Source organism: Phocoena sinus, chromosome 2, assembly GCF_008692025.1.
Source record: "Phocoena sinus isolate mPhoSin1 chromosome 2, mPhoSin1.pri, whole genome shotgun sequence".
In the NCBI taxonomy this organism is placed as follows: Eukaryota; Metazoa; Chordata; class Mammalia; order Artiodactyla; family Phocoenidae; genus Phocoena; species Phocoena sinus.
Genome location: NC_045764.1, coordinates 37,803,560 through 37,816,228, shown reverse-complemented (window position 1 = coordinate 37,816,228; position 12,669 = coordinate 37,803,560).

Here is a 12,669-nt window from a genome sequence, read left to right as displayed (position 1 = left end):
GAGAACATTCTTACATCTTCTTTTTACAGGCATGTGAGAAAGATGTGAGTCTGCAGCCCCACCATGATTCAGGTCATTTTGGACACACAAATGGAATCTAAGGGAGGGAGAGGAGAACAGGAGATGGTCCCACTGCACCTGGGCAAGAAGTGGCAAGGGGGGTGGGGGGAAGGGAGGGCCTGAGGCTGGACAGTGAAAAGAGAGGCTGGGCCTGTGGAGGACATACCTGAGTCTGCGGGAGGGAGTAAAGGAGAAAGCTGCCAGTCTCCTCTTATTTATCACAGACACGAGATACATTCAAAGCCGCCTTTCTCCAGCACTCGGCATTTCGCCTGTCAGACCATCCAGAAGCATAGGGACAGCAACCAAGCCAAGCCTAGGCCCCGTGCCGCCCCCGCCCCGTTGGTCAGTGAAGTCAATTCTCTGACAGGCACGTGAGCTGCTTCTGTTTCCCTGAAGATGGTGGATTGTAGAGATGCTTTCCTCTCCTTTTCCCTGTGCTTCTCCCACCACTGGCAACAAGGCCACAGAATTACTTTGCCTAAAACATAAATCTGGGGGCTTCCCTGGTGGCACAGTGGTTGAGAGTCCGCCTGCCGATGCAGGGAACGCAGGTTCGTGCCCCGCTCCGGGAAGATCCCACATGCCGCAGAGCGGCTGGGCCCGTGAGCCATGGCCGCTGAGCCTGCGCGTCCGGAGCCTGTGCTCCGCAACGGGAGAGGCCACAACAGTGAGAGACCCGCGTACCGCAAAAAAAAAAAAAAAAAAAAAAGTATAAAACATAAATCTGACCCTATCACTTTGTGCCCCTCAGAACCTTTCAGCGTTGCCCAGTGACTACAGCAACATTTCTCCAAGTACATTCCTTAGAAGCTTCATTCTTTGGTCACATAAGTTTAGGAAATCCTCTATAGCATACCCATGTTAGAGAATCCAAACACAAAATGACAAATTAAAGGCTCCAAGCAGCAGTCTCTCAGTAAAGGACTTCTTTCATTTTCTTCACTCTGTCAATTCTTTTTTTTTTTTTTTAATTGAAGTATAGTTTTTTGTTGTTGTTGTTGTTCTGTTTTGTCTTTCTGGCGGCACCTCGCATGGCCTGCGGGATCCTAGTTCCTGACCAGGGATTGAACCTGGGCCCACAGCAGTGGAAGTGCAGAGTCCCAAACACTGGACCGCTAGGGAAATCCCTATTGAAGTATAGTTGATGTACAGTATTATATGTTACAGGTGTACAGTAGAGTGATTCCCAATTTCTAAAGGTTATACTCAATTTATAGTTATTGTAAAATATTGGCTATATTCCGTGTGCTGTGCAATATATCCTTGTAGCTTATTTTATATATAATAGTTTGTACCTCTTAATCCCCTACCCCTACAATGCCCTCCCCCTTCCCTCTCTCCATTGGTAACCACTAGTTTGTTCTCTGTATCTGTGAGTCTGCTTCTTTTTTAATTATATTCACTAGTCTGTTGTATTTTTTAGATTCCACATGTAAGTGATATCATACAGTATTTGTCTTAACCTTACTTGACATTGTAGGCAATGTTTTGGCCTACAAGATAAAGCCCAGATACCTTAACACGGCATCCAAGACCCTTCCACTCTGGCCATGACCCCGCTTTAGAGCCTTTCGAGCCTCACCACCCAGAGTTCTTCCACAGATGCACCCTAGTTCCCACCACACTGACCACACACAAATGCTTTGCACTTTCATTTCTTTGTATTTTGGTTCACATTATTCCCTTTTCCTTCCCTTTTTGTTTTTCCAAATAAAACAAATTTTCGCAGGAGCTCCATGCATATTATTATTTTATTAATATGAACGACGCATGCTTTTTGAGCACTGACTATGTGCCAGGCTCTCTCCAATCAGCTTTCCCTACTCAGGTCCCTGGCTTCGGTGCTGGAGAAGAATGCTAAGATGCTAAGAATGACTTTGTTGCCTTCTATGCTTTGATAGCCCTTTCCACTCGGCCCCCACAGCCCCTGGTACCAATGAGCCCCCGCTCCATTATCCTAGACCTCTCCCTGGCTTGGGTCTCCAATCAAATTTCCCCTCACCACCTACTTCCCTCTTAGAAAAGAGCTTTGCATCATGTAGTTGACAAGGATGACTGAAACCCCTGAGGTACATTCATTCATTCATTCTACAAATATTGATAAAGCACTGCAGGTTTTAAGATAGACGTTGTCCCGCCTTCACCACAGGGCAGGGAAGGCAGGCAGGAAACACAGTGTTATGATCAATTCAATAACTGCTAATGTGCGAAGTGTTGCCAAGAAGTGGGGGGAGGGTCCTATGGGAGGGACATACCAAGCACTTAACCTGGTCTGGGTGCCCAGGGAGGGCTTCCTGGAAGAGACAAAGGCCCATACGAGATGGGACAGCATGCGAAAGGCAGATTGAGGTGCCTTTAGGGGCTGCAGTGAGTACAGTAGGTGAGGGTGGCTTTGGAAGAGGCTGGTGAGTAACAGTCTCCTTGAAGACTCAGCTCAGTGACTGGTGTCAAGAGCCCTGGGTTGAATCCTGACTGGGCCATTTCCCCTCTGTGGGGCTTGGTGGGGCGGGTGGGGGAGTTTCTTAACCTCTCTGTTTCCATTTCCCTAGCTGCAAGATGGGGTGTCTTCTCCAACACTTAGCTAAATTTAATAAGCGCTTACTACATGCCAGGCATTTTTCCAAGCACTTTACATGATATAACTAATTTAATCCTCACAATAACCCTAAGAGATAAGGTATTATCACCACTTAGCAGATAATGAAACTGAGTCACTAAATTAACTTGTTGAAGGTGACCAGGCAAGCTGGAAGTGATGGTATCTATCTAATAGGGTTTCCAGAGTTGAAAGAGATAAAGCAGGTAAAGCACTTAAGACAGTGGCTGGTACACAATACAGTCGGATCTTCCTTATCTCCAGGTTCTACATCCCCGGATTCAACCAACCTTGGATTGAAAATATTCGAAAAAATATTCCAGAAATTTCCAAAAAGCAAAACTTGAATTTGTCAAACCAGCAACTATTTACATAACTTTTACATTGTATTGACAACTATTTGCATAGCATATACATTGTATTAGGTACTACAAGTAATCTAGAGATGATTTAAAGTACACAAGCGGATGTGCTTAGGTTATGTGCAAAGACTGTGCCATTTTATATAAGGGACTTGAGCATCCTGGAACCAACCCCCCACAGATAGGAAGGACCGTGGTTGCTCAATAACTTTTACTTTTTATTTTGATTTATCCTAAGGCCAGTGGGAAGCCATTAAAAGCTTTAAGTCATTAAGAGGTTTTTTTTTTTTAAAAGAATGGGTCTAAGGAGTCCAGATTAGATGCAGAGAGAGTAGCTAAAAGGCTGTTACAAGGGAGGGAAACACTGGCGGCTAGACCAGGCCTGTGGGAGTTGGGTGATACATCCTGAAAAGTAGTTCCATGGTGGAATCCATACACCTTGGTCATTGATGGCCACTGAGGGTGAAAGAGAGGGAGTGCCAGGTTTCTGGTTGGCCCTGGATGGACAGCGGTGCCATTGACGGGAGCCCAGTGTGGGGACAGGTTTGGCGTGTAGACTTGTCTGTTTTGGACAAGTGACGTGTAAAGAGAACATGCAAGTGGGGACTTCCCTGGTGGCACAGTGGTTAAGACTCCATGCTGTCAACACAGGGGGCCCGGGTTCAATCCCTGGACAGGGAACTAAGATCCCACATGCATGCCACAACTTAGAGTTTGCGTGCCGCAACAAAGGAGCCCGCCTGCTGCAACTAAGACCCGGTGCAACCAAATAAATAAATAAAATATTTTTTAAAACCCCGAAAGAACATGCGAGTGGAGATGGTCAGCAACCACGAGATGCACAAGTTCAAATCCATGACCTACCTGTGCTGCGCTGTAAGAGGCCAGGTCTTTAGAGAATGATGTACCAGCTGCCATTTGCTAACCCTTTACTGTGCCTGACCCGATGCTCATGCTTCACTCTCTCATTAAATCCTCTCCACAGCCCTTGGAGGGGAGCTCTGTTCTTGTCCTCCATTTAGAAAAGTAAAAAATGAGTTCAGGAAGGTTCGATTACTTTCCTGGTGTCAAGTAGGTAGTAGGTAGAGCTGAGTTTCAACCCAGGTTGTCCAGATCCAGAAAAAGAGACGTGAGTCATCTGCAGGCACACAGCAGCTCCACTGTGCTAGTCCACACAGTGTAGACTTGTGCAGCTCAAGTGTGAACAAATGCTGGGGAATCTAGACAGCAAAAGAGAAGGTCCCTATCCCCAAGGATGTCCACTGTACTCCAAGTGCTTCAGAATCCCTTTGTATTCATCATTCCTTCCCACTTCTTCCCATGGTTTCCTACCAGCTCAAGGAAGTCCTAAAGCCAACCTTCCCCCCATGCTCTGGTGCTCAGTCCCTAAGAAAGGACACTTGTGTGGAGGCATTAGACAAAATAGCCTCAATTTTGTCTGCAGACTGGGTCACCCCACCAGCTCTCTGCAGATCTCTTTCTTTCTCCCCATACTGCACTCTCTTGCAGAGAAGGCAGGGAGGCAAATTAGGGGCAAGACAGGACCATCCCCATAGGAAGGGATGGGCAGCCAACACCAGCAAAATCTCCAGTTGGGGGGGTCTGAGCAGGGCCCCCCATCCTCCTTTCTGCTGCAGGTTCCCGCAAGTTGCCCATTTCCCAAGATTGAGCTGGTCCTGGGGCCCAGAAGAGAAGTTGGAATTCTGATCTTCAGTGACAGCTTTCACTCTGGATTTATTTAAATGACTGTGAGTGCAAACATTTTCTTCTAGTTTTGTTTCTGGTATTTTCTTTTCAGTGACCTGACTCATGGTATCTTTTAACTATTTATCTATTGGGATTTTACAGTTTAAAAAATCATTTATACAAGTTCTTTATATAATTTTTAAAAAGGCTTTAAAAGTATTTAACACAGTCTTTTTTAGTTTTGTCATCACTTTTTCTTTAAAAATTACACAAGTGATACATGAGTATATCTTGTATGAAATTAAAATTCATATAGTTCAAATAAAGCAAATGTCCCCTTAGCCCACTCCAAATGCTATCAGTTTGTGTATATTCCTCTTCACCACTTCCTAGGTATTTACACACCTAATATATTCACAAAAATATATAGCTTTCTTTTGTGAACATTTTTCTTCTTTATGTGAACATTATGTGAACTAACCGCAACTTGCCTTCTTCGCTTAATTATCTCTTAGAGATAATTTTTGTTTTCTTACCATGGCAAAGTTTGACTTATTTATAGAACCAAAAATATTCTCTTTTCCCTTGATTTCTTCCATTTGTTCTAAGCTTAGGAAGTCATGAAAGTGTCTATTTTCTCTTCCTTACAACATTTTTACATTTGATCTTTATTATGATTGTTATTAAGTCCAGATAGAATTTATTTGTTGTATTATGTGAGGTGAGGATATAATTTTTTTTTTCCTAAACTGCCAGCCAGTAGCCCAAAATAATTTTTAAAATAACCTTTTCTGGGCTTCCCTGGTGGCGCAGTGGTTAAGAATCTGCCTGCCAACGCAAGAGACATGGGTTCGAGCCCTGGTCTGGGAGGATCCCACATGCTGCGGAGCAACTTAGCCCGTGCGCCACAACTACTGAGCCTGTGCTCTAGAGCCTGCGAGCCACAACTACTGAGCCCACGTGCCACAACTACTGAAACCCGTGCGCCTACAGCCCGTGCTCTGCAACAAGAGAAGCCACTGCTATGAGAAGCCTGCACACCACAACGAAGAGTAGCCCCCGCTCAGCGCAACTACAGAAAGACTGCATGCAGCAACAAAGACCCAATGCAGCCAAAAATAAAAATAAATAAATTTATTTAAAAAATAATAATAATAACCTTTTCTTTTCCTGATGATGGTACTTTATTACACATTAAATTAATATGTGTATCATCATCTCATTCTGAGTACCCTATTTTAAGCTACTAAAACAACTATATATTTTTGTCCTAATACCACAGAATTTTAAATGTCACAATTTTCTAATATGTTTTGTGGCTAGATGGTCTATTCCTTCTATCCTTACTCTTTTTTTTTTTTTTTTTTTTTTTTTTTGCGGTACGCGGGCCTCTCACTATTGTGGCCTCTCCCGTTGCGGAGCACAGGCTCCAGACGCGCAGGCTCAGCGACCATGGCTCACGGGCCCAGCCGCTCCATGGCATGTGGGATCTTCCCGGACAGGGGCACGAACCTGTGTCCCCTGCATTGGCAGGCGGACTCCCAACCACTGCGCCACCAGAGAAGCCCTATCCTTACTCTTATTTTACAAAACTTTCTTTGAAATTCTACCTATTTATTCTGCTAAATGAATTTTATAATCTTTTTTGTAAAAGTTTGAAAAAGAATCACATTTGGATTTGCATTAAGCCTGTAAATTAATTTGACCTTTCCATCTTTACATCATTTAGCTTTTGCATCAGGCATAAAGTACATCTCTCCATAGCCAAGTCTTTTCTTTTGGGACTTCCCTGACGGTCCAGTGGTTAAGACTCTGTGCTTCCAATGCAAGGGACTCGGGTTTGATCCCTGGTGGGGGAACTAAGATCTCATGTGCCATGCGGCCAAAGGAAAAAAAAAAAAACACACCAAAAAAAAGTCTTTTACGCCTTAGGAAAAGAAAATGTAGTTTTCTTCATATAGAAAATGCTATATTCTGGATTAGTTTACATAATCCATGCCTCAAAACTTTAGAAGACACACCCTCTTCCCCAGTAAAACCGCCTGAACTCACAACTTTGGGGAACAACATTCTTGATATCTGTCTTAAATTCTTCCTCAATTCATTAAACTAGTATTTATTTCAAGTGCCTGCTGTGCCCGAGACCCAGTTCTGTGCAGTAGGGATACAGCAGCAAGAAAAAGTTTTCTTTCTTTTTTTTTTTGGCTGCTCCTCGCAGCTTACAGGATCTTAATTCCCCGACCAGGGGCTGAACCTGGGCCACAGCAGTGAAAGAGCCGAGTCCTAACCACAGGACGCCAAGGAATTCCCAAAACAGTTTTCTTACAATTATCTCAAAATATAACGTTTAATTAAACACACACACACACAATTATCTCAAAATAAAAAGTTTAATTAAAAAAACAAAACAAAATTCTCTCTTCTCAGGAAGCTCGTATTCTAGTGGGGAGTGAAAAAGGGAAACAAGTAAGCAATTAGGCATATGTCACATCAGATGGTGTGAAATGCTGCCGAGAAAAAGTGCAGCTTTGGAAAGCTGGTCAGGGGCAGGCACTCTGTCCACCGCATCTAAGCAGAAGCTGAAGGAGGTGGTTTAGACTTTCTACTTCTGATTCTGTCAGAGAAATTTCTCTATTTTTTTTTTTTCAAAAAATTATCTCTGAAGTTTTCAAATTTGTCAACAATTTCACATCATACTTTTATATTTTTTAAGTCTATTTTTGACATTTCCACCATTTCACCTTAAGTTGTGTTTGTTTCTGCTTTTTTTCCTTAGTTACATTTGTCCATTGTGTTACTTAGATCTTCTTTTTACAAAAAGAACCAACTCAAGGACGTATGTAATAATTCAACAGTTGTTCTATTTTATTTTTTTCTGTTTCTTTTCCTGATCTCTTCCTTCCTCATCTTTATTTGGGGTTTTTGTTTTTGCACATTTCTAAATTATTTAATGAATATTTTGTTTGTTTAAATTTTTCTGGGTTTAATAATAAAATCATTTTAAAAACTAAACAAAATTTTGAGTGAAGCTTTGCACGCATACTGTTGGTTTTCCTAGGTGTGGTTCTTCTTTGTGTTTTTTTCTAAATTATCACACTCCTTATATATCTATATATCTATAGATATATATATATAAAATTAACTGAATCACTGTGCTACACACCTGAAACTAACACAATATTGTAAATCAACTATACTTCAATTAAAAAACAGTTAGATGTGGGACTTCCCTGGTAGTCCAGTGGGTAAGACTCCACACTCCCAATGCAGGGGGCCAGGGTTTGATCCCTGGTTGGGGAGCTAGATCCCACATGCCACAACTAAGAGTTCGCCTACTGCAACTAAAAAAAAAGGATCCCACATGCTGCAGCTAAAGATCCCATGTGCGTCAGCTAGGACCCGGCGCAACCAAAATAAATAAATAAATAAAATTTTAAAAAGTTAGACACACACAAAGAAAACTGTGTTCACACAAAAAATAAAATAAAGGCAGTGAGGCTCACACACACACACACACACACACACACACACACACACACAAACCCACTTAATTCCTGACTTCCTCCTTTATCCAAAAGCTATTTTGGAAATTTTAAATACTCAATTTCTAACATTAATTTCTAGTTTTAGCATATTGTGAACAAAGGATGTGATCCATATGACATTTGTACTTCGAATTTATTGGGATTTTCTTTGTGGATGAAACTGTGATCCATTTTTAAAATTATTTTCTGCATCCTGGAAAATAGGCTGAGTAATTTACAGCCTAAGCCAAAAGTCAGTATGTCTTCAGGAACTGGGGAAAAGAACAAAATGTGAACAGGAAGTAAGCTTCAAAGAGGAAGTGATTTTGATACAGAGGGGACAAAGAACTGGTGTTTTTCAGTACCGACTAAAGGCCAGGCACTATGCTAGGCACTTTGCATGTATTATCTTATTTCAAGGTGAGGCAGGATTCTTCAGAGCAGGAAATGGCCCCCCAGGGAGGTTAAGTAACTTCCTAAAGTCTGTTGCCTGCTGACAGCCCCTGTCTCCCTTGCTTTGCTGAGCACGTTCCCACTTTTCTTTCAAGACTCACTTTAAACATCACCTCTTCTAAGGTTTCCCAAAGAGAAGAGTTGGGCACCCCTCTTCTACTCCTGTAAAAGTCATCCCTAGTCATATCTGTCACTCTTGGTTACCTGGGAGACCCTTAAGGATGGACAGCACATTGTGGGTTCTCAATAAATATTTGTTGATGAAGTGAAGAATAAAGGTAAAAAGACCAAAATAAAGGACAAAAAGAGAGTTCCTGTATGAAGAATGAACATGGCAACACCATCACCCTATGGTACTCCTCCCCCTCCCCTGCCAGGCAGGTGATGCCTTTGGGTTTACAAGTAATAATATTGACATTAATACTTTTTCTATATGCAGAGTGTTTGCTGTCTACGCAGCATTATCCTACCTGCATTATCTCATTTGGTCTCCAAGAACATAAGTCACCTTAAGCCCCATTTTCTAGGTAGTAAAGCATTTAGAAACTGAGTCTGGCCAAGAGCAAACAGCTTGCAAGTTGCCATAGCCGAGAGCTCCTCAGACTTCACTCAATGCCACATTCAAACTTGGACCCAGGTCCCTCCTGACGCTAAAGCAGACATGCAGACACACTCCTGCGCGTGCACACACACACACCTCCCTTGCTGCCTTGGTGGAGAAGACTTTAAATTCCCCTCCTGTCTTGCTCATCATCATGGTTTCACAATGGAGTCTTTCTTCTTCAGACATGTTTAATTAATGCCTTAAAGGAAATTCATGAGAGTGATCCCTGATGTTACATTCTCATTCATTCATCCGTTCTTATGGACAATAAACACTGACTAAACATTTACTGAGCCCCTGTTACGGATGCAGAGCCAGGTACTCTGCTGACCCTGGACACTGAGAGCCAGGTGCAGGCTGAGAAGGACAACTTGGGGGGACCTTCAGGGCGGCTCTGCCCACCGCTTGCAGGCCTGCCTCCTCCTCCCCCACCCTCCCAGTTCCCAAACCACACCCTCTTTTTCTCCCTTCACAAAAAGCCCCATTCACTTTTTGCACAATACACTTTCACAATAGATAGTCTATTCAACCCAGAGCCCAAATCATCAGCAACCAAAATGCTGGTTCCTCTTTCCTCCTAGGTCTTCAAACATTTCCAGGGGAGGAGAAATAATTGCATTCTGTAGTGTAACTTCCTGTTTGCTTGGCTGTTTCTCCTGTGAACTGGAAGATCCTTGAAGGCCTGGCCTGGGTCTTTTCACCGTTGACTGTGGAGTGAATGAGAAACCCAGGTCTTGTTCTCTATATAGGTTATTGTTTAAAATAATATAATCATTATAGAAATTTATCAAATACACTAAGACAAAGAAGAAAATAAAAATCACCTATAATTCCAACAAACACAAATAACTTTTAAACTTGTTTGTATTTCCTCTCAAGTATTTTATATGTATTTTTCAGGATAAATATATATGTATATACAAAACTGGACAAAAATATAATTGCACATGCAATTTTGTATCTCACTCACTATATCACAAACATTTTCCAGGTCATTAAATATTCTTCAAAAACATGGTTTTTGATAGCTATGCAGTATTATATCAAATGTGCATGCCATAACTTCTTTAAATATTTCCTTGCTGTTGAATACTTGGGTTATTGCTTTCTTCCTTCTGTTCTTTTCCTTTTTTTGGAGGGGTGGTGGTAATTTTTGCCAGCATAAATAACACTTTGATAAACACCCTTAACTCACATCTTTTTAAAAAATATATATTATTTATTTATTTTAGGCTGCATTGGATCTTAGTTGAGGTGCGTGGGCTCTCTAGTTGTGGCTTGTGGGTTTTCTCTTCTCTAGTTGTGGTGCACAGGCTCCAGGCCATGTTGGCTCTATAGTTTGCGGCACAAGGGCTCTAGCTGAGGTGCGCAAGCTCAGTAGTTGTGGCGTGTAGGTTAGGTTACTCCACAGCATGCGGGATCTTAGTTCCTGGACCAGGGATGGAACCTGAGTCCCCTGCATTGTAAGGCAGATTCTTTACCACTGGACCACCAGGGAAGTCCCTTAACTCAAATCTTTGTCCACACTGATGACTCTCCCTCCAATAGATTTCTAGAACTAAAGTTACTAATCAAAAGACATAAACTTTTTTTTTTTTTTATTGGCTGCATTGGGTCTTCATTGCTACGCGCAGGCTTTCTCTAGTTGCAGCAAGCGGGGCTACTCTTCGTTGTGGTGAGCAGGCTTCTCACTGCGGTGGCGTCCCTTGTTGCGGAACATGGGCTCTAGGAGTGCGGGCTTCAGTAGTTGTGCCATGCAGGCTTTAGTAGTTGTGGCTCACGGGCTCTAGAGCGCAGGCTCAGTAGCTGTGGCTCCCAGGCTTAGTTGCTCCGTGGCATGTGGGATCTTCCCGGACTAGGGCTCAAACCTGTCTCCTGCATTGGCAGGCGGATTCTTAACCACTGCACCACCAGGGAAGTCCCATCATTGTGGCTTTTATGTTTTTAATTTTTTTTTTAACTGTTTAGTGAAGCTAGCAGTTTCCTGTTTATGGTAGGTGTCCCATGTTTCTTTTAGCTTATTTTTATTCTTATATTTATGCAAATAAGGCCAGTTAACTTACTGGCCCAAACCATGATGGGAATAAAGCCATGCAACTATGCACCCTTGGTCATAAGGGGGATCAGAGGAGGTGTACCCTGTCATTATTCCTTGAAAAATAATGCACAAATGTCAGATGTTCACCCCATCTATCCACACAGACTTTTGCTTTCTTTGGGTTTTCCCTGCAAACCCTGAGACTTCCTAAATTACTACTACACTTATGAGAATTTTGAGCTGCTGCCCAACACAACTTTTGTGTGACTCCGGTCATTGACTTAGTTCTCGGTGACTCTCCAGTTCTGGGTCCCCCTGCCACAAGCCCATCCTTTCAGGAGCCCTAGGTCCACCTCTGCTCTCTGCAGCCCCATTTAGTTCTGCCCTGGGGTCCTGCATCTTCCATTGGCTGGAATCCAGTGGGGAGGTTTGATACTCAAAATCAAATATTAGACATTGCAAAGTCACTGATGTATATTTTTAATGTTTGTTTGGTTCTGCCAATGAAAGAAACAGATTTTAATAATCATCTGCTAATCTCCCAGCAGTTACTCTGTTAAACACGTCAATTGAAACACGGAAGAGCTGTGTTTCATCCCTTTACTCGGCTTACTCGATTCCTCAGATTTTCAGAGATGGATACAAACATTCTGGAAGGCCTGTAACATGAATGCATCCTCCCTCAGGGAAATCATAAGCATGAATAAACCTTAGACTAACAAATCTTCCCTCCCGTTCCAGCTGTGGGGCTGGGGTGGGGGTGGGGAGCAACTGTGGGGCTCCTGAAATGCCCCGGGGACGCCTCCTTTATTGCTTCTGCGTTGGAACAGTTGATTTCTTTCTCTCTAGTGTGAAGTTGGAGGCTTCCTTCCTGGGTTTGAGGAGGTCAGGGGATTTGGCTAAAGGTGGTGGCATCTGACTGTGAGCTTAGGCCCTTGCTAGTACCTCCTAACATTCATTCGCACAGGCTTCACAATTTCCCAAATACAGTATCATGCATTACATGTCATTTATCACCTGCTTTCATTCCTCCCAACAACCCCAGGAGATGGACATTACTGAAGTTACTCAGGTGTCAGAGAAGGCAGTGGGTCACCTGCCTAGACTGGTTCTCACAGGGAGGTGATCTGGGAGAGAAAACAGGGAGGTATGAGGAGGGGATACGCTAAAGAAAAGGAGCAAACAGAGATGCTGAAAGGAACTCCCAAATGGAAACTCTGGCTGCAAATTCGGGCTCAGTCACTCAATAGCTATGACCTTGGAAAACTTTTAAACTTTGCTGTGCCTCAGTCTCCTCAGCTGTAAAATGATGATCAGAATATGACATTGGGAATTCACTGGCA